Raw genomic sequence first — 25,931 nt, 5'->3', positions numbered from 1 at the left:
TCTTTCTAGACCTCTCTGCTACATTTGACACCATCAATCAGACCCTTCTTGAAACCTAAGTCCCTTTGCTTCTCTCCTGTGTCTTCTGCCTATCTCGTGCTTCTTAAGAGGCTCTTTCTCTGCTTGCCCTTTATACAGTATAAGTTTCAACCTTGATTTTTCTTGTTTTTTGCATAAATCTTCTCCTTCAGAGTACCATCCATTCTCATTGTTTTAATCTATTTTCTCAAGGATCCAAAAACTACTGCTATCCCTGACTTCCTCCTTGATATTCAGATTTTTATTTCCTTGCCTACTAGATAGATGCATTTGGGAGGGCTCATGAGCCATTCAAATTCTAATTTATCCCTTTCTTTTTTTCAACTGCCCAATCTATCTCACTGTTGCTTCCAGCCATACAACCCTCACCTGCATCTCCCACTTTGTCTTCTAAGTAGCTGCCTAATGATCAGTCTTAAATGTAAATATGACTATTTCACTGGTCTGGTTAAGCTTTTACAACCCCTCCCACCATCACCTCCAAGACAAAGTCCACTCCATAGCCTGCACCCTGGGACCTCCATGATCTTGCCACTGTTTATTTTTCCACTGTCATCTCCCATCACACCCACCTCCCATTCTTGAGGCTGTTTTATACTTTGAGGCCTTTTCTTATTCTTGTTGACTCTGTCTGGACTGTCTTGATTTTCTTTGCCTGATTCCTACTTTCTTTACACTTTTCAGATGTCTTCTAAGAAGGCTTTCCCTAATCCACAGTCTGAACTAGTTGACTTTCCTTCTGACTTTCTAGGGATAGATTTATTCATTCAAAAAATATTTATTGAGCCTCTTATTTTATGCAAGACACTAAACTAGGTACTGGAAGTATAATAATGAACAAGCAAATGTGATAATAATCAATATATTAATTGACCTAATAGAGCTTATATTCTCATAGGGAAGGGAGACAAGTAATTTAAAAAAAAATTGTGGTTTAGTCTGAGTGACTCCATGCAGGAGAATAGCTAGGAATTGGCCAGGTTAACGGGTGGAGGGCAAGAAAGAGATAACAACTGTGAAGGCCCAGACATAAGAGGAGAGCACAGCCTAGGAACAGAGATTCTAGACACAGGGCTAGGGAGGTAAAGAGGCACCAGATCATGAAGAGTATTACTAGTCATGTTAAGGCGTTTGGACTTCTTAAAAGTAATAGTAAGTTTGAAGGGCTTCAACAAGATTAGGTTTGTATTTAGGTGATGACTGGCTGCTGTGAGAAAATAGAATTGAAGAGTGGCAAGACTGAAGGAAGGAAAACCAGTTATGACCTCATTGTAATAATCCAGGGGAAAGAAGATTGCAGCCTATACTAGGGTGTTGCCAGCATGGATGGAAATAGATCCCACTGAAATTCAGGAAGTAGAAGTAGCAGGACTTGATGACTGAATTGGGAGGGCAGAGGTGAGAGAAGTCAAGGATAGAGTTCCATAAACAACTTTGAGTGAGGACACTATTTGCTATCATATGTTCATGACCTAGACGTCTTTAGACATTGTAGATGCTTGATAAATATCTGCTGAGTGAGTTTTCTGGCTTGAGCCCCTAGATAAATGGGATGCCATTCTCTGCTTTAGGAAATATAGAGGTGAACTCATTTTGGGAGGTGACTGGTGATTGAGTTTTGGATATGTCTAGCTCAAGATGCCTATGGGAGATACACATGAAAATGATAGATACAGTGCGATTGGGAGAGATCTCACGTGTATTCTTTGTATACTGAAAAAAATAAAAGTTTATACTTTATTGAAATGATCAGTTTTGTGTCTCTCTCCACTATTGCACAGGGCTGATGCTAAATGACTTGATTCCCTAGCTCCTAACACTTGTGTCTAGCACAACAAACTGGGTACCCAGTCAATGTTTGTTATTGAATTGAATGACTCCTTTTTAAACATGGTCCATCTAACAGGAGAAATTAGTAATAGTAGTAGCCTCTGAGGAGGGAGACTGGGGCTCAGAGTGAAAAGATTTTCTTTTTATTGAATATACTTTGGTTCTTTATACTTTTCCCCCATGTGCTTATATTTCTTATGAAAAATGAAAAGATGAGAAAAAAGTGTTCTATTTGTATGAACTTGAAACTGAAAACAGTACTCCAACTATGATCTGATTGGTATAAGTAGAATAGTAATGATATCTGATGTCATACTAGCTTTTTTTTTTTTGCAGTACGTGGGCCTCTCACTGTGTGGCCTCTCCCGTTGTGGAGCACAGGCTCCAGACAGCCAGCCGCTCCGCAGCATGTGGGATCTTCCCGGACCGGGGCACAAACCCGTGTCCCCTGCATCGGCAGGCAGATTCTCAACCACTGCGCCACCAGGGAAGCCCCATACTAGCATTTTTTGACCACATCACATTATCAATTGGTTTACAGATTTGATGACTATCATTGATGCCATTGTTCAGTTCACTTACACGATTAATATTTATTCATGTCTTAAAAATAATAACTAACCATGAATAGCAGGCTAAAGTGAAATTATGAACACATACTTTATATTAAGGGCATCAGAAAATCTTTGAAACGATGTATCGTGAGGGATAGGTAAAACCTACTAAAGCAAATGAGTGTCATAGTTTTACATCTGCCTAACAATTCATGTGAGAGGAAACAGTGTGCCTCTTTGACCTGGCAGCTAACATTGCTCGCCAACATTACAAGTAGTATCTAATATGCAAAACCCTTATTTACAAGTGTTGGAATATCCTTTACACGTCTTAACTGTAGTTAATTATGAATGAATAGGTAAAAATGCTTTTATATATTTGTGAATTGACATTTTAGTGTATAATTTTATTTAAAATGTTGCGGTTATAGGTATACTGAAGATGCACTAATATTTCAAGTGGTAAATTCTAGTAACATTTTTATTTGCACAGCATATTCACTGGGTGGCGCTATTGTATTAATGTTAACCTTACACAATTTGGAAGTTCTGTTTCATTTTCTTTTACATAAGTAAATAGAATTAGAGTGATAAACATTGAACACAATGTTCTAGGTGGAAAAAATTAGATTCTGAATTTATTGGCTTTAAGATACATGTTTAGAGTTCAGGCTTAAGAAGACAAGCAGCATTGAATTCAAAGTAGCTGTCTGCTTTTTATTACCTTTTACTCATTCCAGACCTGTTAATCTACTTCATTCCTCAGCTGTGTTCATCTTTGTTAGTAGATTTGGAAACTGAGCTATACATTTGAGGTACTGTAAACAGTATCTTTGTTTTGGTTTCAGATGAAATATTCAGTTTGAAACCATAATATATTTGTCTTTTGTTAATTTGCAATGAACTCTAAAGCAGATTTAAGGAAGCAAAAATTTGGTACGTTATACTCTAACCTCCTAGTATTCTATCACCAACTTTCACATCAACCTATATTATTTTAACACAGTATGGAGAGCCTTAGGAATTAATAGCCCCCAAAATTGGATATTGATAAAAATATTTGTCCAATGTGACTTTTTTTAATGCAATTTTTATTCTCTGGGTGTTTCCAATTTTGGTATCATAATATTCTGTGGTGTTTCCAATTATTTCAAAGGAGTTTAAAAGATTCTCATGGGGGAAAATGTTAATATTAATGAACGCTTATGTTAATCATAACAAATTTTGGAAAAGGAAGTTAAAAAAACAGAACCAATAATGATAGAGTATCACAAATCAGAAAACTCTGGAGATAACTAGGTTTTTTTTGTCAGAGTGTTAGTGTCATGTTATCATTCCTATAGATTCTTTTTAACTAGTGATTTCTATTATCTACAGTAAATCTTCTAGGATGGACTTTATTAAATGATCCCTTAGAAGGAAATAACTTCTGAGTTCTCAACATCTTTTCATAGCCCCTAATCCTGTTTTCTCTCAAAAAGGAGACTGTATCTGAGTGTTTTATCAAAACATTTCTACATTAAGTACCAAGTAAAGAGTATCTAATTTCATTGTTAGTATTTGAAAAAAATCACCCTTCAGTTTTCACTGACTATTTATTAAGCAGGCAACCTGATAAACAGGTTGACCATATAAATTCAAAATTGATACCTGAATATTGCTCCTAAGATAACCCATTACGACAATTTCCATTTATATACCTTTTTCATACAGTACTTAAATAATAATTCACATTCATAGAAGATATTCTAGGTGCTAGGTCCTCTCCATGTATTACTTCATTAATTCTCACAACTGCATGAAGTTGTTTCCATTCCCATTTTTCAGATGAAAAACCAAACCTTAACTCACTTAAGAAAACAATTTTCTTATAGTCATATATCTAGAAAAACGGAGCCAAAATTTGAACCCACATAATCTAATGGGGGTAAGCTCTGTCTTTATCTGCTCTACTGTGCTCCCTAATCTTCAGCCCTATAACTGATAGGGACAGTGTTAATTTTTGTGAGCAGTAGACCCCTTCTTTTTATGTTCCTCAGATTGTGTTGCCGGGTCCTTCTAGGAAAGATTGTATCCCTAGATACCTTCCACCCTTTACCAACCCCCTACAATTCTCACAAAATACCTATGAAGCCTTGAGCAGTTCTTTGGGGAGGGATTTAGTTGATTGGATTATTTGATCTCCTTTTCCCTTGTGTTCTAGGGATTATGGCCCCTTGTAGGCTTTGGGGTAGACTGGCAGCCTGCCTCACAAGGGCATTCCAGGCATTCAGAGATGTCCTATGTAGGTATTCTCACATTCCTAACCTTCTTTTCCCACAATTTGGCAGCTTCCAGGGTCTCTCCCAGCCCTTATTTCCCTGGGACCTATGATCATTCCAAAGAAAAAGAATAAATTTCCAGGCTCTCTGTTTCTGCCTTTGTCTTCACAGGAAATTTCACAGCTATAGCCATTTGTTGGTTGTCATTTGCTTTTGGTTCTGCTCATTGATGCGGGGTCCACGAAAAAAATTTTTAATGGAGTTAATATTAACTAAAAACACATTTAATGCATTTACTCCACCCCCAGGATTAATTTCCTTAGGAAAACCACTATTTGCTCTACATTAGAAATTCATAATCACAGTATTAACATAATTTTGACTTATTTCTTAGGAATAAACCAGACTATATTATGCTAGGAGATCATTCCCAACTTGAGTGACAATGAATTATCTCAAAATCATTTTATTTCTCCCCTAATCACAGTGGGGGTGTGGTTGTTTGGGGGGGAGGGTGAGGACATTTTATTTCACTGTGTTATGTTTTCATTTTAGGCTTGGAGACAGAAAGCAGAGTGGCAAACCACGTAGGGTGGTAGCTTAGTAGGGAATAGAAATTTAAACTAAGATTCTAACCCCTAGGTTAATCAGAATTGACAAGATTGCAAAGATTTTGTCTAAATTGTAAAGATAATGACTGTGATACCGTCAACAGGAATTCATTGAATATTTGTATGTGTCAGACACTATACTTTCAGAACCAAAAATTAGGAGAGATTGCCTACAAGTGCAAAATAACGTTTTAGCTTTGTATTCTTCTCTAGGTGAGTGAAAAGGGAAAGCTCTCTACTCTCAACACTGTTTCACTTGTGGTCGCCAAATGTGTGGGTTTTTTCCCATATGGCCAATTCTCTGATACCAGCATCAGTTCTGACACTATCTGTTGATAGCTGGAGTTAGTGTCAGAGCCCGCAAGTTAAGGGCTCAGTCCCACAAGACTGCCACCACTTCAGAAGCCAATTGCAAGTCCCAGGTTGTCACCTGAACTTCTTTCTGACTGATGGACTAAAAATTGGAGTTCCCACGGCCCCCTCTTCAGGTTCAATAATTTTCTAGAATGGCTCACAGAACTCAGGAAAACACTTGTGTCTACCGGTTAGTTATTAATAAAGAATAAAGAGGAACAGCCAGGTGTGAGATACATAGGGTGAGGTGTGGAAGGGTCCTGAGCACAGGAGCTTGTGTATCCATGGAGGTGGAATGCCCCATACTCCTGGCACATTGATGTGTTCACAATCCCATACGTCAGGGATTTTTATGGAGGTTACATCCCATAGACATGATTGATTATTAACTCAGTCTCCAGCCCCTCTCCCCTCTCCCCTCTCCTCTCTCCAGAGAATGGGGGTCAGGGCTGAAAGTTTCAAGCTTCTAATCATGGCTTGGTCTTCTGGTGATCAGTCCTCATCCTGAAATTATCCAGGAGCTCATCAAAAGTTGCCTCAGAACAAAAGATGCTCCTATTACCCAAGGTATTTAGGAGCTCTGTGTTAGGAACTAGGGTCAAAGACCAATTATTAGAACAGAGGAGGCTCCTAGCACCTTTATCAGTTTTTTAGTAGGTTTCTTAGTAGCTCTAGCCAGGAGCCAGGGATTAAGACCAAATATATATTTCCTATTATATCACAGTGAGAAACTGCAATGTCCTTTTATCTGCTCAAATTTAGACTCCTTATTCTGGTACTAGTCTGTTTCTCATATCATCCAATCCACTTTTCTTATCCAACTTAATCTTCCACTACACTTTTTTTTGTTGAAGTATAGTTGATTTACAATGTTGTGTTAATTTCTGCTGTACAGGAAAGTGACTCAGTTATATATATATATATATATATATGTATATATGTATATACATATATATATGTATATACACTTTCATTTTTATATTATTGTCCATTATGGTTTATTCCAAGACTTCAAATATAGTAACCTATGCTGTACAGTAGGACCTTGCTGTCCATCCATCCATTCTATAAGTAATAGTGTGCATCTATTAAACCCAAACTCCCAGTCCATCCCTCCTCCATCCTGCCTTCCCCTTGACAACCACAAGTCTGTTCTCTTTGTGAGCCTGTTTCTGTCTTCTACTACTTCTTAGAACATACCCTCTGGGCACTCCAGGATTGTAATGACCTGCAGCAGGGATAGGGGAAGATGGGGGCATCAGCTGCTTCTTCTAGATGCTAGGGAATGCAGCTGGACCTGGATCCAAAGAAAGCTATCCATATCAACGGGCCCCAGAGGACAATGCCCGGCTGGAGGACTGAGCAGAGCGCAGATGGCCACCCACCCTTTGCCTTTGGATTCGAGAATTTAACCCATTTACATATAAGGTGTGTGGCTGAGAGGGTCTTGGTGATCCAGCCAGGTGTCAGGCCTGAGCCTCTGAGGTGAGAGAGCCACATTCAAGACATTGGACAACCAGAGACCTCCCAGCCCCATGTAATATCCATCAACAGGAGCTCTCCCAGAGATCTCCATCTCAATGCTAAGACCCAGCTCCACTCAATGACCAGCAAGCTCCAGTGCTGGACACCCCATGCCAAACAACTAGCAAGACAGGAACACAACCCCACCCATTAGCAGAGACCTAAAATCATAATAAGTTCACAGACACCCCCAAACACACCACTGGACGCAGTCCTACCCACCAGAAAGACAAGATCCAGCCTCAGCTACCAGAACACAGGCACCAGTCCCCTCCGCCAGGAAGCCTACAAACTCAGGGCACCAACCTGAACCACTGGGGGCAGACACCAAAAACAATGGGAACTATGAACCTGCAGCCTGCGAATAGGAGACCCCAAACACAGTAAGTTAAGCAAAATGAGAAGACAGACAAATACACAGCAGATGAAGGAGCAAAGTAAAAACCTCCCAGACCAAACAAATGAAGAAGAAATAGTCTGCCTGAAAAAGAATTCAGAGTAATGATAGTAAAGATGATCCAAAATCTTGGAGATAGAATGGAGAAAGTACAAGAAACGTTTAACAAGGACCTAGAAGAATTAACAAGCAAACAAACAATGAACAACACAATAAGTGAAATTAAAAATTCTCTAGAAGGAATCAATAGCAGAATAACTGAGGCAGAAGAACGGATAAGTGACCTGGAAGATAAAATAATGTAAATAACTACCGCAGAGCGGAATAAAGAGAAAAAGGATTGAGGACAGGCTCAGAGACCTCTGGGACAAAATTAAACGCACCAACATTCGAATTATAGGGGTCGCAGAAGAAGAAATAGACTGAGAAAATATTTGAAGAGATTATAGTTGAAAACTTCCCTAATATGGGAAAGGAAATAGTCAAGTCCAGGAAGCACAGAGTCCAGCACAGGATAAATCCAAAGAGAAACATGCCAAGACACATATTAATCAAGCTATCAAAAATTAAAAAAAAAAAAAATTAAAAGCAGCAAAGGAAAAACAACAAATAACATACAAGGGAATCCCCATAAGGTTAACAGCTGATCTTTCAGCACAAACTCTGCAAGCCAGAGGGAGTGGCAGGACATATCTAAAGTGATGAAACATAAAGACCTACAACCAAGATTACCCAGCAAAGATCTCATTAAGATCCCACGGAGAAATTAAAACCTTTACAGACAAGCAAAAGCTAAGAGAATTCAGCACCACAAAACCAGATTTATAACAATTGCTAAAGGAACTTCTCTAGGCAGGAAACACAAGAGAAGGAAAAGACCTACAATAACAAATCAAAACAATTAAGAAAATGGTAATAGGAACATACATATCGATAATTACCTTAAATATAAATGGATTAAATGCTCCAACCGAAAGACACAGACTGGCTGAATGGACAGAAAAACAAGACATGTATATATGCTGTCTACAAGAGACCCACTTCAGACCTAGGGACACATAAAGACTGAAAGTGAGGGGATGGAAAAAGATATTCCATGCAAATGGAAATCAAAAGAAAGCTGGAGTAGCAATTCTCGTATCAGACAAAATAGACTTTAAAATAAAGACTATTACAGGAGACATAATGATCAAGGGATCAATCCAAGAAGATATAACAATTGTAAATATTTATGTATCCAACATAGGAGCAACTCAATACAGAAGGCAAATGCTAATAGCCGTAAAAGGGGAAATCGACAATAACACAATCATAGTAGGGGACTTTAACACCCTACTTTCACCAATGGACAGATCATCCAAAATGAAAATAAGGAAACACAAGCTTTAAATTATAAATTAAACAAGATGGACTTAATTGATATTTATAGGACATTCAATCCAAAAACAACAGAATACACTTTCTTCTCAAGTGCTCATGGAACATTCTCCAGGATATCTTGGGCCACAAATCAAGCCTTAGTAAATTTAAGAAAATTGAAATTGTATCAGGTATCTTTTCCGACCACAACGCTATGAGACTAGATATCAGTTACAGGAAAAAATCTGTAAAAAATACAAACACATGGATGCTAAACCACACAGTACTTAATAACCAAGAGATCACTGAAGAAATCAAAGAGGAAATAAAAAAATACCTAGAAACAAATGACAATGAAAACATGATGACCCAAAACCTATGGGATGCAGCAAAAGCAGTTCTAAGAGGGAAGTTTATAGCAATACAATCCTACCTCAAGAAATAAGAAACATCTCAAATAAACAACCTAACCTTACACCTAAAGCAGTTAGAGAAAGAAGAACAAAAAATCCTGAATGTCAGCAGAGGAAAGAAATCATAAAAATCAGACTAGAAATAAATGAAAAAGAAATGAAGAAAACAATAGCAAAGATCAATAAAGCTAAAAGCTGGTTCTTTAAGAAGATAAACAAAATTGACAAGCCATTAGCCAGACTCATCAAGAAAAAAACGGAGAAGACTCAAATCAACAGAATTAGAAATGAAAAAGAAGTAACAACTGACACTGTAGAAATACAAAGGATCGTGAGAGATTACTACAAGCAACTGTATGCTGGTAAAATGGACAGCCTGGAAGAAATGGACAAATTCTTAGAAAAGCACAACATTACAAGACTGAACCAGGAGGAAATAGAAAATATAAGCAGACCAATCACAAGCATTGAAATTGAGACTCTGATTAAAAATCTTCTAACAAACAAAAGCCAACACCCACTTATGATAAAAATCCTCCAGACAGTAGGCATAGAGGGAACTTACATCAACCTAATAAAGGCCATATATGACAAACCCACAGTCAACATTGTTCTCAGTGATGAAAAACTGAAACCATTTCCACCAACATCAGGAACAAGACAATGTTGCCCACTCTCACCACTATTATTCAACATAGTTTTGGAAGTTTTAGCCACAGCAATCAGAAGAAAAAGAAAGAAAAGGAATCCAAATTGGAAAAGAAGTAAAACTGTCACTGTTTGCAAATGGCATGATACTATACATAGAGAATCCTAAAGATGCCACCAGAAAACTACTAGAGCTAATAAATGAATTTGGTTAAGTTGCAGGATACAAAGTTAATGCACAGAAATCTCTTGCATTCCTATACACTAATGATGAAAAATCTGAAAGAGAAATTAAGTAAAAACTCCCATTTACCATTGCAACAAAAAGAATAAAATGCCTAGGAACAAGCCTACCTAGGGAGACAAAAGACCTGTATGCAGAAAACTATAAGACACTGATGAAAAAAATTAAAGATGATACCAACAGATGGGGAGATATACCATGTTCTTGGATTGGAAGAATCAACATTGTGAAAATGACTCTACTACTCAAAGCAATCTACAGATTCAATGCAATCCCTATCAAATTACCAATGGCATTTTTTACGGAACTAGAACAAAAAATCTTAAAATTTGTATGGAGACACAAAAGACCCCGAATAGCCAAAGCAGTCTTGAGGGAAAAAAACACAGCTGGAGGAATCAGACTCCCTGACTTCAGACTCTACTACAAAGCTACAGTAATCAAGACAATATGGTACTGGCACAAAGAAAAGAAACATAGGTCAATGGAACAAGATAGAAAGCCCAGAGGTAAACCCACGCACCTGTGGTCAACTAATCTATGACAAAGGAGGCAAGGATTTACAAAGGAGAAAAGACAGTCTCTTCAATAAGTGGTGCTGGGAAAACTGGACTGCTACACATAAAAGAGTGAAATTAGAACACTTCCTAACACCATACACAAAAATAAACTCAAAATGGATTAGAGATCTAAATGTAAGACTGGACACTGTAAAACTCTTAGAGGAAAACAGGAAGAACACTCTTTGACATAAATCACAGCAAGATCTTTTTTGATCCACCTCCTAGAGTAATGGAAATAAAAACAAAAATAAACAAATGGGACTTAAAACCTTTTTCACATCAAAGGAAACCTCAGGGCTTCCCTGGTGGCACAGTGGTTGAGAGTCCGCCTGCCGATGCAGGGGACACAGGTTCGTGCCCCAGTCCGGGAAGATCCCACATGCCACGGAGCAGCTGGGCCCGTGAGCCATGGCTGCTGAGCCTGCGCGTCCAGAGCCTGTGCTTCACAACGGGAGAGGCCACAACAGTGAGAGGCCCACGTACTGCAAAAAAAAAAAAAAAAAAAAAAAAAAAGGAAACCTCAAACAACATGAAAAGACAACCCTCATTGAAAATATTTGCAAACGAGGTAACGGACAAAGGATTAACCTCCAAAATATATAAGCAGCTCATGCAGCTCAATATCAAAAAACAAAAAAAACAAAAAAACCACCCATCCAAAACTGGGCAGAAGACCTAAACAGACATTTCTCAAAAGAAGATATACAGATTGCCAGCAAATACTTGAAAGGATGCTTAAAATCACTAATCATTAGAGAAATGCAAATCAAAACCACAATGTAGTATCACCTCACACCGGTCAAAATGGCCATCATCAAAAAATCTACAAACAATTAATGCTGGAAAGGGTGTGGAGAAAAGGGAACCCTCTTGCATTGTTGTTGGGTATTTAAATTGATACAGCCACTATGGAGAAGTATGGAGGTTCCTTCAAAACCTAAAAGTAGAACTACCATACTATCCAGCAATCCCATTACTGGGCATATACCCTGAGAAAACCATAATTCAAAAAGAGTCATGTACCACAATGTTCATTGCAGCACTATTTACAATAGCCAGGACATGGAAGCAACCTAAGTGTCCATCAAGAGATGAATGGATAAAGAAGATATGGCACATATATACAATGGAATATTACTCATCCATAAAAAGAAATGAAATTGAGTTATTTGTAGTGAGGTGGATGGACCTAGAGTCTGTCATACAGAGTGAAGTAAGTCAGAAAGAGAAAAACAAATACTGTATGCTAACACATATATGTGGAATCTGAAAAAAAAAAAAAAAAGGTTCTGGAAAACCTACAGGCAGGACAGGAATAAAGATGCAGACATAGAAAATGGACTTGAGGACACAGGGAGGGGAAGGGTAAGCTGGGATGAAGTGAGAGAGTGGCATTGACATTTATACACTACCAAATATAAAATAAATAGCTAGTGGGAAGCAGCCACATAGCACAGGGAGATCACCTCCATGCTTTGTGACCACGTAGAGAGGTGGGATAGGTTGGGTGGGAGGGAGACACAAGAGGGAGGGGATATGGGGATATATGTATACATATAGCTGATTCACTTTGTTATACAGCAGGAACTAACCAATATTATAAAGCATTTATAGTCCAATAAAGATGTTAAAAAAAATCAACAATGTAATATGTAAACCTTGGTTGGGCCCTGAACTAAATAAATAACCAGCTCTATATGACATTAAAAAAAAAAAAAAAAAAAAAAAAAAAAAACCTCTGTTCTAACAAGGTTTGTCTCCTTGCAACAATCCCGGCTCATATCACTGTCAGCTCTCAGTAGCTTACTTCCACCTGGTGCATTTTGTTCCTTTTCCATTTAGGATTCTCCTCCCCCTCTTTCCAACCTAGCCAAATTCAATTCAGCTATCATTTATTTCACCAATCCTTCACTTCCTGCTCCAGTCCACAGATCTTTCTTTTATTTGTTCTCCCAGTATGTACCACATAATTACATACTAAAAAAGAAAAAACTGTTATATAGCTTTTGCATCGTTCCATACAGGTAAATTTGATTATCTAAATTGCAAATACTCTTAAAGTCAGGGACTGAAGCTTCTTCTTTATACACCCTATAATAATGAACCCTGCAGTTAGTCTATAAATATGGTCTGACCCATGGACCTATTTTGCTCCCTGATGAAGTTTTATCAATTTAAATGAGAAAAATAAGGACAGTGTAGTGAATTTTTTATAAAGCTAAATTTACTTTGTTTAAAAACCAGTTTAGTATTATGTCTTTTCTACAGTTTTTAAGTTGAATTACCATTTTTTTCCAAGATGATTAAAATAATAGATGGCCACTTTCTAAATGTTCCTATTTGTCAAAGTACAGAATTGTCAATCTTGTGTCAGTATCTAGCTTTTGCTTGTGCTGTTTCAAATAATCCAAAAGAGCATCACTGGTGTCACATAAGAACTTAATGACTTAGTTACTTTAATTCATTTTGCATGGCTCATTAATTCAAGAAGTTTCAGTTAAGTACCAACTCAATTTAAGATGCTTTATATATTAAATATGTTGAAAAAATGCTGGTAAACATTGAAATGGGGAGGGTTTCTTTGTATTCAATTGTAGAGTAGCCCATGTTCTCTGGAAAAGTGACTGATCTGAACTAAAGATTAAGAATCACTCTCACAGAAAAAAAATTTTAATGTGACTCACTGCTGACTTCTGTCAAAATCATGTGTGGTGCTGAACTGTTTAAAACTCAGATTATTGGACGCCACCCACAGACCTAACTGACTCGGGATCTCTGGGTTTAAGAACTTTAGCACTTTAAAGTTGTTCCCCAAGTGATTCTGAAGCAGGTAGTCCATTAGAGTCGAGAACAGCTGCTAACCTAGCAGGTTGATATAGATCTAGGTCCAGAACCCAGTTCTTCCTGTTACTAGTCATTGTTTTCTGGGGAAAGTTTCTAAACATCTTTCTGTCTCAGCTGAGTGTTCTAGAAAATATGATTAATAAGGCTGCTGGGATGAGGGTTAAATGAGATAGTGAATATAAAGTAGTAACACAATAAGGATGGTCAATAAATACTAGTTTACTTCCTTTCCTTCCTTTGAAATCCCCTTTTGCTTCAGTGAGTAGAATAGAGAGTTTCTGGTCATTTATTTGACATTGCTCTTGACTGCAAATCTCATTACTGAACCAGTTGTGTGTTACTAAAGCTCTTTTTTCTTACTACTATTGAAGCCAAGGTCATCCTACTTGTCATTAAGTTGCAGGAATGTAGGTACTTTCTTAATCCCCAGGTTCCTGCTGCTCCTTTTCTTACCAGCAAGGGACCAAATGGACTAGAAAATATCTGGGTATTGGTTTCTGTCTGGGAAAAACTGTGTTTCTGCTTAACTTACACTCACAATGCTTCTAACACCAGATGTGGGTGGGGGGGTGGGACGGGGGGTTGGTTTCCACACATCAATTATTCAACACCAGCTGGGTGTCCTACAATTCAACTCAGTTCTGACACTGTCTACCTGGAGTTAGTATCAGATCCCAGAAATTCAGAAATCAGTCCTACAAGACTGCCTCCATTTCAGATATCAATCACAAATTCTAGGTTGTTTCCTGTACTGCTGACAAATCATCTGTAAATCAGGGTTCCCATGACCCCTCCTTGGGTTTGATAATTTGCTAGAATGGCTCACAGAACTCAAGGAAATACTTGTGTTTACCAGTTTGTTATAAAGGACATAATAAAGGGTACAGATGAACAGCCAGATGAAGAGATACATAAAGTGAGGTCCAGAAGGGTCCTGAGCATAGGAGATTCTGTCCCTGTGGAGTTGAGGCACCCTACCCTGCCAGTATGTAGATGTATTCACCAGCCCTGAAGCTCTCTGAACTCTATACTATTGGGATTTTTATGGAGGCTTCATTATGTAGGTGTGATTAATTATTAACTCAATCTCTAGCCCCTCTTCCCTTACCAGAGAATAGGGGTTGGAACTAAAAGTTCCAAGCTTCAAATCATGGCTTGGTCTTTCTGGAGACCAACCCTCATCCTGAAACTATCCAGAAGCCCACCAAGAGTTGCCTCATTAGAACAAAGACAGTCCTCTCACCCAGGAAATTCCAAGGGATTTAGGGGCTCTGTGTCAGGAACTGGGGTCAAAGACCAATTATTAGAACAAAAGATGTTCCTAGTGCTCTCATCACTTAGGAAACCCTTAAATTACGAGGGTGTTAAGAGCTCTGTTCCAGGAAGCAAGGGCAAAGACCAAGATATTGTTTCTATTATTTCAGTTTCCTACTCAATAAAATAGGAACTTTTTCTAGATAATTTGATAGGTCCTTCCTGCTTAAAAAAAAAAAAAAAGCAAAAATTTTCTCATTTTTATGTCATAATTAAAAATTGAGAAGACTTCATTAAGTTCTCCAACTATTTATCACTTTTCCAATGTAGAATCCTAGATTTATATTGGAGAAAACTATTATATTTCAGGAAAAATAATAAGTAAAGGATATACTAGAGTTAGTTTTTACTGAATGGTGACATCTCTTTGGCTCTGAAAGGGGATGAGGTAAGGAGAGATAGCAGGGGCTAGAGAGATAAGGGTGGGAAAACCACACTTTGAGGAGCCTGGTCATATCAAAATCCCAGTAGCTCTTTCCTCTGTTTTAGCCTTACCCCTTATAGGAGTTGCTTGCAAATGTGGGATGAGTTCTTTTGTATATGAATTCAGAAATTAAGAGATTAGAAAAAAGGTATTATGTGTTCGTTTGCTAGGGCTACTGTAAGAAGTACCTCAAACTTGGTGTCTTTGGCAACCAGAAATTCATTGTGTCATAGTTCTGGAGACTAGAAGTACAAGATTTGTAACTGAACAAGGCTGGTACTGAACCTAAGTTCAGCTGCTTACCACTTGAAAGGCCAATGTTTGAAAGGTGGAAAGGAAAATTTGCTTTATTTAAGAGGCTAGCAACCTGGGAATATGGTGGTCTAAGGTCCTAAGACCATCTTCAAGTTGCAGGCTGGAGACAAAGGTTTTGAAGGTAGTGTGAGGGAGGGAGCTTCAGGGTACATGATCAACTTGTGCACAATTCTCAGATTGGTTGGTGAAGAAATCCAGGTGAAGTTTCGAGCATCACCAGTCTTCTGGTTTCAACCAGTCTGGGGTGTACATGCTTGCGGTCAGCAGTTTTCATCTGATGGAGGTCTGCTCCCTGTAAAAACAACTTAAGAATGTGTGTCAGGCCTTTATCTATATCTTTCAGGGAACTGGGAGTTCAGTGACTCTGCTATGTGCCTGGTCTATAGTCTAAATTGTTACTAGTTTCCAACCCAAAACTACTCTTTATTTTTACATCTTCACATTTCCTAATCATTAACTCTTGAGACAGGCTTTTGAGACTCTGGGGAGAGGTGGGAGACTAAAGCAAAGCCTTTTACTTCAAAGGACAGGGACATAGGGACTTGTATGTGGTTTCAATCCCCCCTTTTATTTGATACTCCTCAATCTTGAGGGGAACAGGATTGGGACCAGAAAGGCAATACAATTTCAGATATAGAGGTTAATCATAAACTCGGCAGAGGAACTCAGTTTTGGGAGGACTCGGTTTCAGATTAAGGTGTCAGCGGAGTTGGTTCCTTCTGAGGGCTCTGAGGAAAACTCTGTTCCATGCCTCTCCCCTAGCTTCTGGTGGTTTGATAGCAATTTTTGGTGTTCCTTGGTTTGCAGATGTACCACCCAATCTCTGCCTTCATCTTCACATGACATTCTCCTTATTTGTGTATCTGTGTCCAAATTTCTCATAAAGACACCAGTCATATTGGATTAAGTGTTCCCCTAATGACCTCATTTTAACTTGATTACTTCTATAGAGACCCTGTTTCCAAATAAGGTCACATTCTGAGATTTGGGGGCTTAAGATTTCAACATAGCTCTTTGGAAGGACATAATTCAATCCATAAAAACATGATTCACAACACCGTGAAACAAAAGCCTTCCTGAACAGGATCTATAAATAGCTTGAGGGTTCAAACCAGGACAAATGTGCCAGCTCCCCTCAGAGCAGAATACAATCCCTTTTTATACCTCCTTTTTAAATTGAATGCTAATTACTTATTTTTTATATTTACTAATGCCCTTTGAGTGCAACATGCTCAGTACATGTGGTTCATTTTATTTTTCTTAGAAACAGAACTCTTAAAAAGCACTGTCTGAATATCTTCAAAGGGAACAAACAAAGGTAATTGAATTGGTGACACTTTGAGTCGTCATAGAGAAAAGTAGGTTTCATTCAACAGATCATAGAGGGGTATCCTAATTTACTGAGGACTGACAGTGTCTATGAATTCTAAAACTGTGCACTTAGTGAATACACAAAGATAAAGTTGAAAGGAACATAACAGAGTGACCATGTATCAGTTTAGAAACAACTTTAAAAATAAGCCCAAACTCCAGACTGCTGATAACATGGTAGTTTGCTAATAGTGAAAAAGTTTGTTTTAACATACATAGTCAGCTTTCAATGACCACGTTACATCCATATCGTTCTGAAGGTAGTTATATATCAGCATCGGGGGGGCACCCTGTACCACAGTTTTGTAGCGTCACTCACAGCTGATCAGCTGCAGACTGGTGACCCTACTTAAGAAAATCTGGCTAAGGGGATAAAGTAAGGGAGGCATGGTACAAGAGAATCACAAGTAGAGATAGATATGCCAACAAAAGGGAGAGCTTGTTCTCTTGTTCCGGGCTCATCTGTAGAACCTACAGGCCTGCTTGAGAGTTCCCACTGGAACACAGTGGAGTGTGGTGAGAGAATTCTTAGGAAAGCTTGACAAGGAATTCGGAGGAAGATCATGTTTGTAAACATGGAAGAAAGTGCCTACTACTTATTTAGATATTCTGAAAACAGAAAGCATATTAGTGTAGCCTGTAGTGGGAGGGCTTAAAGGCACCAAAGTAAAGAATACTTCGGAAGAGAACCCATGGTTTATGAGACTGCATGGGAAAGGATATTGTGGTTGGGTGGGGGACAAGATCTCTAAAGCAGCTCAGACAGCCACAGGACCAAGGGAGGGAACCCCCATCCAGAAAAAATATTACAGCAGGGTTGGAGGGAGACTAGCATTAGGACAACTGAACACCTCTTCAAGAAGTAAGCACTCCATCCTTACAGAGACCATCATATCAGTTGAAGCCACCAACACAGTACAGAGCCATTCCAAGCCTGGGAGATTCTAGAAGTGCCTTACACTTTGGTCTATTATATGGATGGTTTTGTAAGATGACCTCTGATTCTCCTGTCCCTCTTGCCTGCCCCCAACTTCAGAAAAAACAGACCCAAGAGGGGAGGGGGGCAGTGGAAGAGATGCCATGCTTCACTTGCTCCCCTCCCATTTTAAACTGACAAGTCTGTGTTTAGGAATTAAAAGGGACCAAAAAGCTATGGAATCTGTCTCAAGATACTGTTAAAGAAATGAGAGATTTAAGATAGCCGAGTTGGAGCTAATAATTCGAAGAAACAAAACAGTTTAAGGTTTATAATATTTACATTGTAAACATTCTTGAATCAGTTATAGTCCTAGTCCCAGAAGGATCTTCAGGGCTGACATGCTAGGCATAACTGCTGTTAGACCACAGGGCTTTTTTTTTTAAAAGCCTTCCTTTTTGGCTATTCTCAGTAGTTGACCCTCTAATCATCAAAGAGTCACTATTTGATTGTTGTATATCTAGGAATCCCTGTTTGAATAAACTTAACAAAAAATATTTATTTAACAAATATATATTGGCAGCCTATTATTAGGCAGAAACCATATTAGTTGTTGGCATTATAAATACAAAGAAAGTATTGCCCTGTCCTTTAGGTCATTGTGTGTGTGTTTATAAACAGCTAATTATACCTCAACCATAGAACTACTAGACCTACTAGAGAGTGGATAGACGTGTAGAGTAACTCTCAGGATGAAGCAGTTGACCTCCTGGGGAAATCAATAGAAGCATCACAGAAAGCAAGACATTAAGCTTGTTCTTGGAGTTGGTACATACTAAGACTATGAAATCCATGTCAACCTTTAATACCTTGCTCAGATTAGTTTATAGGGTTGTTTTTCCACCTGGCAGTTCGATGAGAGCAGGCCAGGGAAGTTCTGACGGGAGGAAGGAGTGCCAGAGACAGAAGGCACTACAAGGAGGTAAGCCTGGAAAACGGGGCTCCCTGAACCTCCCCAGGGGAGGAGCAGGGATACCAGGAAGAGAAGCTCTGCCAGAAGTGGGGGGAACCAAAGCTGTAGCCTAGATCAATTTACCTGGGTCTGTTCTTGTTCTATTGATCTATTTCAGGGTTCTTTTTACAATTATATTTCATGTAGCAGAATCAATCAGTGACCAGATAGGACAGTCACTGACTCTTAAGGCTTTCCAATTTGAAAAAAATGTGTGCAGATGTATAGACACATAGAGCAATAAGACAAGAGCTGACCTAGGTGCAAATGCTCACCTCAGAATGAGGAAGTGAACACATACAGAAGTACAGTTGAAGTTCTCTTCATCCTTATAGCCCTCTGAGGCTTTGATGATCTATGTTATGTTTTTAAAAGTTCCAGTTTCAAGGAGGTGTATGCTAAGACATCGGCTAATTGTGTGATTTGGAGCAAGTCTCAGAGAGAGCCCATTTTAAAAAATAATCCTAATACTAGAAGGTTGGGCTAAATTACCACTATGATCCTTTCCAAGGCTATCTGTAATTTATGAGTATTTGAGGCTAGTTCAATCACTAATGATATCATAGTCAGATTTGGAGCACTAAGGTGAAATGCATTCATTTAAAAACTATTTGGTGAGCATCTATTAGTAAGGTTGCCAGATAAATTACAAGATATCTAGTTAAATTTGAATTTCAAATAAGGAACAATGACTTTTTATAAGTATGCTCCAAGTAATATTTAAATATTCAAATATTAGGCTTAAAATTAATCTTTAATTGAAACAAATTTAACTAGGTATCTTTAAAAATATTTTGTTTTTCTAAATCTGACATTCTTATTATTAAAACCTAGGCTTCAGGGAAGATGAAACAGTGAATCAGGTATAATCCTGCCCTTGAGTCAAAAGAGACTCAAATGGAAAAACCATATTACAAAGCAAAAAGTGACAAGTTTATCAGAAACATACAGTGAGAAGGCTATAAAAGTTGGCAAGAGGGAGAGATTACTTCCAGGCTTAAGAAGCAAGGGAAGCCTCTGAGCTGGACTGAGAAAGATGGCAGGATGAAGGCACATGAATGTGGTAGGGGAGAGAGAGAAGGCATTCCTGGTAAAGTTCATGGCTTCAGTAAAGTCTTGGAGGGACAGCACAGCATGAGAGAGGTCCATTAGTCACTCAGTTTGACTGCAGCCTGATTAATGAAGGGAAATAATAGCAGAGAACATCTGAAAGGTGAGTATGGGCCATACCAAGAGAGCCTAGACAGATATGAGGGATGGAGGCTAGAAGTCTGAATAGGCCAAGGAGTTTGACTTGATGCTTAAACGTTTGTGATCCAGGGTGACACTGCACGCCAAAGAGACAAGGAGAGTATGATGAATCAGCCCAAACCAATCACCTCCAAGAAAACAACATAGCCCATTAGTGTCATCTTTGTCCACAAAAGAAAAAACATATCTTAAAATATCACTAAGTGGAGAGGAAATGTGGTAAAGTAGGAAAACTGCAAGCTTTGTTGTGAAAACATTCCAAGTTCAAATCTGCATTTCCCCTCTGACCTTAAGGTAGTTCCTGTCTCTGAAGTGTGGTTTCCTTATCTGTAAAACAGGACTAACAATGCTCTTGTTATACGTAGATGTGAGTAGGTACGAACATGTACCTGGAAAAGAGTAGGAGCTCACCAGATACTAATTACTGCATTATTATTTTGCTTACTAAATACTTATTCCTCTCTAGCTTCCAGAGTTTATTTTCTTGTAACAGGTGAAGATGCTATCACTAAACAGAAAACTTCCTTTCAAAATATTTATTTTTTTCTCTTTATAAAGAATTAAATATTTTAAAATAAAGAGCAGCATACCCATCTGAACTGAAAAAAAAAACAAAAACAAAAACAGGAAGAACCAAGTAGCGAATATTTGGAATATCAGGGCCAAATATTTGCTTTAAATTGGTTCCTCCATGTAAAAAAAAAAAAAAAAAAAAAAAAAAAAAAAAAAAAAAAAGACTAGGTTTCCTTCCTAACTTAAATATTGTATGGGTAGAATGGGTATCCTGGGAAGAGCTTGAGTGTCTCTGGGTAATTATTAAGTAAAGCAGACATTTCTACTTACTTATCTATGGCCTAAGCAAACTGTGTGAAAGTTATACCTCAGCTGGTGAACCAAGGAGTCTCAGGGATGCTCTGTGCTTGTTGGAATAACAGTGTGTGTCGCCTGTAAGAGCCAGAGGGAAGGGGAGACTTGAGGAATAATAGGACAGTTTATCCCTTGTAAAGATTCATTCTAGATTATTCTTCTGGTTTCTGTTTTTTTCCCTTAGAATTCTCAGTTGTTTATGTAAAATGGGCCACAAAGACTGATGATAAATTTGTTCTCTGAGAATAGCACCTAGAGGAATGGTTACCCAAAGTGCCCTGTCATGGTCTGAAATAGCCACCATTGCTGAATTGTGTGTTTACAGATAATGGCTCCCCATTTGGGCATTTTTCTTTCAAAAATGAATTCTCATCAGTAGCTACCTTTATTCATATTTTTTCTCCTCGACCTCATTCCGGTCCCCATTGCTCAGTATCCAAAATAGATTTGCAGCTGAAGAAAAACTACCTGTTCCCTTGTCTCTCCCCATCAGGCCTACAGTTTGCTCTCAAGCTTATTCCTCTGCACAGCACAACGTGAGCTGTGTCTTAGGTTCATTCTCACACTTTGTATTCAGGGTCAATAAACCCAGTAAGTGCACAGCTGTGACACAGTAGGATTCCTACAGACTTTAAACAAACAGAGGTGGTTATCAGTCCCAGAAGACCAGCCCCTGGGTGATTTGCTTGGGTGACATTTTTGGTAGTGCCTCTGCCTTGTTTCTAATAACGTTCTGGGTTCGTGTTTGTGAGACTCAAATTTATTTCCAATTATATAAAGGTGCCCTTCCCCTTCTCTAAGGTGAATCTCCCGTGAGACTCATGAATCCTGTTGAGGCCTGTCATGGCTGTCCTTAGTTAACTGCTAGAGCACCTTCAGTCTTAAAATAGCCTACATAAAAATAAGACTGTGACAAGAAGGAAGAACAGGATGGTCAGGCATATCACACCACATTTTAATCAAATTATTTGGGTTAGGACTTGAAAACCTGGTTAGTGCTTGACATTCTGAATTTAAAGTTAGATGGAGAAACTGAAGAAAACTTAACCACAGATCATAGAATTAGGACCAATCATATTCAATGTCTGGGAACACTGAGATCAGGCTGCTTTAGAACTTAGCTCTCATTTGTCTCCCTGTACAAGAGAACACTCTCTTATGTGGGTGAGGCTGACTGCAAGACCATTGGCCTCCATCCCATATATTCTCCAAGTCTTAATCTCCCTGGGGCTCACTAAAGTCACTCACTCACTTTTGTAATGAGATAGCTGAGTGAAAACCTCCTTTCTACTTCTCTTTCTGCCTCTCTAGGAAAGGGACAATTTTACTGCTTACCTTGGGAAACATGAAAGTTAAACATGGTAAATATAAATGGTGGTTGAAACCAGCATTAGATGCTATAAAGTTGAAAGTGGGACTTGATACTCTGGAGTAATGTGTTGTTCTTTTTTTAAAAAAAACAAAACATGTATGAGTCATTTTAGAAAGGTTGATTTCTGCCACCTCTCCAAATATAGGCATAACTTCAAGATACTGCAGTTTTGGTTCCAGACCACCAGGATAAAGTGAGTATTGCAATAAAATGAGTCACACAAATTTTTAATTTTCCCAGTGCATATAAAAGTTATGTTTACACTATACTGTAGCCTATTAAGTGTGCAATAGCATTATGTCTAAAAAAACAATGTACATACCTTTACTAAAAAATACTTCATTGCTAAAAAATGCTAACCATCATTTGACAAGGTAGGGTTGCCACAAACCTTCAATTTGTAAAAATCACAGTATCTGTGAAGCACAATAAAGGAAGCACAATAAAATGAGGTAAGCCTGTATTCCTAAAACAATGACAGAGTAAAATTGTAATTTAAAACAATGGAAACACCATTGGTAGAAGACTCTTTTCCTGTCTTTCAGTTAGGAAAGAATAACCCTACTAGATCAAAATAATAGAGCAATGATGTTTACTCAGAAGCTGTAACACTGGCCTCTAGGACACAGAATCCAAATCATTATTTCTCAAAAATTTTCACGTCTCAGTGACCTGTAGATAGTTTCCTTCCATGAGAAAACATCCCAGTGTTTATTTTAGATTCTCCATCAACAAAGAACAGTACCTTGTACATATAATATGCTTCTAGCTTTTCAAGGCATTTTCACATGTGGTCCTTAATTGTTTATTATAATAATAACCCTCTGCTGGTATTATTATTTCAGAGGCCCTCCAAGTTTGGGAAAGACATGCAAAAAGAAGGGAGAAATGTTGGTTGCTATTCTCCACTTAGCTTCTCTACAGCCATTTCCTCCCAATATTTAAAAGCTACAAAGGAAGAAAGACTGGCATTTGAAACACTGAGGTATTGCTCAAAGAGAACTCACTTCTCTGATGGAAGAGGATAATTTGTTCTTCCAATGCTGTACAACTGCACTGTCCACTTTGATCATATGGTTTCAAGAGTTTATACTCTATAGCTCCTTTTTGCATCCCTCCAGTGCCTACCCCAAGAGAAAGGAGAATATGCCATCGGCTTAATAATTCTTGTGAAACATAGTGTTTGGATTTCAGAGTAAGGACAAGGGAAACACACAACTGGCCATCCTCTCAATTGTGTGCTTCTATCACAAAAATTTGAGAATTCTTTTAAAGGGAAGTAAGGATTGTGTTTCCTGCCAGCAGCCACAGGTAAGTAATTATCTACTTAAACTACATAATAGCAGTCATTAGAGTAATTTGGAATTTAACTAATTGTTATATACATATATGCTTGTATGTGTTCTGCCACTCCAAATGAAATGATATACATGTGTAAAAGATATTTCATATCTCTATGTTCTGTTTCCCCTTCATTCCTTGCATTGGGCCTTGTGTATTTTTAGTGCTCAACAAATATTTGTCAAATCAATCAGAAATGAAATGAAAGAAAAACCTCAATCTACAAACCTATCCATAGTAAACAGTAGTGGCAGTATTTTTTTTTCAAAAAAACAAATCAACAGTTTCCAAGCAAAACCAACCTTGCTGATGTTCCTAAATGACTTGGCAATCAACAATTACCAGCTCAAAAAATAAAATAAAATAAAATAAAACATTAGCTCTGTTGTTAGAAGTGTCTTCAGAATAATTTGTTCATCATAAATTCAGTTATGATTGCATATATTTCAATCATATGATTGAATATACTTTTGGGAATATATTTCATTTTGCTCCTTGTTCTGATTACACTTGTAGTAGGATGGAATTCTCTTTCTCCCTTAATCATTTTTCTCTGCCCTGCCCTTTTCTGTGAAAAGGGAGATGTGATTTAAAAAAAAAACAACAAAGGTGGAGACTTGGCTAGCATAACAAGTGAGAGTCAATATATAAAGAGAAAGAAATTTTGTCTTGTAAATACCATGCTCTGAAGAATTGAAGGATCAAAAAGCCTCCTCCGAAGATCCACAGTATCAATCTGATGTCATCCATCAAGGATGAAGCAGGATATTTGCTTAAAACTTTGATGTCTTGATGGTGCACCTTCAAAATGGATTCTAGTACATGAGATTGGAGTGGGGATGGGCAGACTAGGAAGAGAAGAAATGGGAGGAAAGAGAAGGATAGAGCAACTTGCATATCCTGATCTGGGAAGCAGTATGGTATGGTAGTTAATGTCAGATTCTCTGGAATTAGATGCCTAAGTTTAAATCTGTCACCTTATTAAATAATGAAGATAATAGCCTTGAATTCAAAGAGTTATTTTAAGAATTAAATGAATTATCCATGTAAATTCCTTAGAACAATGGGTGATAAGTAGTTATTTTATAAATGTTAGCCAACATTATCTGAGTCTGTCTCTATTGAATTGGTGGTGTTTTGATGGGGAAAGAATGCAAGTATTTTGACCCCTCTTCTGGGCTACATATGTATGTTGGATAAGCTAACAAAAATTTCACTTATGGTCCTAAGTGACAATCCCGATTTTGTTTGGTTTCCAAATTCCCTACATAGCACAGCAATGAGTTTAGCTTTCCCATTAACAGGAGGCTATCACTATCTTTGCTGATTCTATAATTCTTTTCAAGGAAATAGCTCAAGCTCCCGCTTTTTTTCACATCTACATAATTTATTTCTTAAACTAAATTGACTAATGGAACAGGTTTTCTATTTTTAGTTTTCAGTCATATTTTTTACATAAAATCTGGTGTTTCCTTTTCTATCAAAGTGCTATTACAGCAAATGCTCACAACACACTATTACATTTTTTAAAGGCAGAACATAACACTATAGGTATAGGTTAACCCCAATTATTTATTGTAGTTGCCTCCAGAGTAAGATCATAGGGAACTTTTGTGTATTTCTTTATACTCTTGAATATTTTCTAAATTACCTAAATATGCCTAGATTACTTTGACAAATAATTAAAACATTATTTTAAATGTTTGTGTCCCCTTCAAAATGAAACTTATCCAGTCTAAATTATACATGCAGAAATGAAACTAAAAAGAAGTGACTGATTTCCTTTGGAATGTATTCTCCAGATTCCTAATGCCAGTGATTTTACTATCAATCTAGGATTAAATGGTAAAAATAGATGATATCAATATGTTTCAAATGTTGTTTTATCAGAGTAACCTGTCTGATAGAACCTGAACACCTGCTATTTTCTCTTTCTTTAACACCATTTAGTTAGCATCACAAAGATTCTGTTTATCAGTCCCACAAGTAAAATGGTTATTCTACATTGGATCTGTTCACAATTCCAAATTTTTCAGAATAATGAGAAAGGAGAAGATAGAAATGAGTTCAATCCTAAATGTTATATAACATCAAAATCATTTCCATT

The 25,931-nt window shown here is 37.8% G+C and overlaps 1 long non-coding RNA gene across 2 annotated transcripts in view; it reads left to right on the top strand.

The window, feature by feature from the left end:
• LOC131743596 (uncharacterized) overlaps positions 1-25,931 on the top strand; it is a 68,174-nt gene that overhangs the window by 2,842 nt on the left and 39,401 nt on the right. The window contains exon 3 of one of the 2 annotated variants that reach the window (XR_010841717.1): positions 22,629-22,676. The exons of the other annotated variant lie outside the window; for it this stretch is intronic. This is a non-coding gene — a long non-coding RNA (uncharacterized lncRNA). The remainder of the gene's footprint in view (positions 1-22,628; positions 22,677-25,931) is intronic. 2 annotated transcript variants of the gene reach the window in all.

The sequence above is a fragment of the Kogia breviceps genome, chromosome 1, assembly GCF_026419965.1.
Source record: "Kogia breviceps isolate mKogBre1 chromosome 1, mKogBre1 haplotype 1, whole genome shotgun sequence".
Classification (NCBI taxonomy): Eukaryota; Metazoa; Chordata; class Mammalia; order Artiodactyla; family Physeteridae; genus Kogia; species Kogia breviceps.
This window is presented reverse-complemented; position numbering and strand designations above follow the sequence as displayed.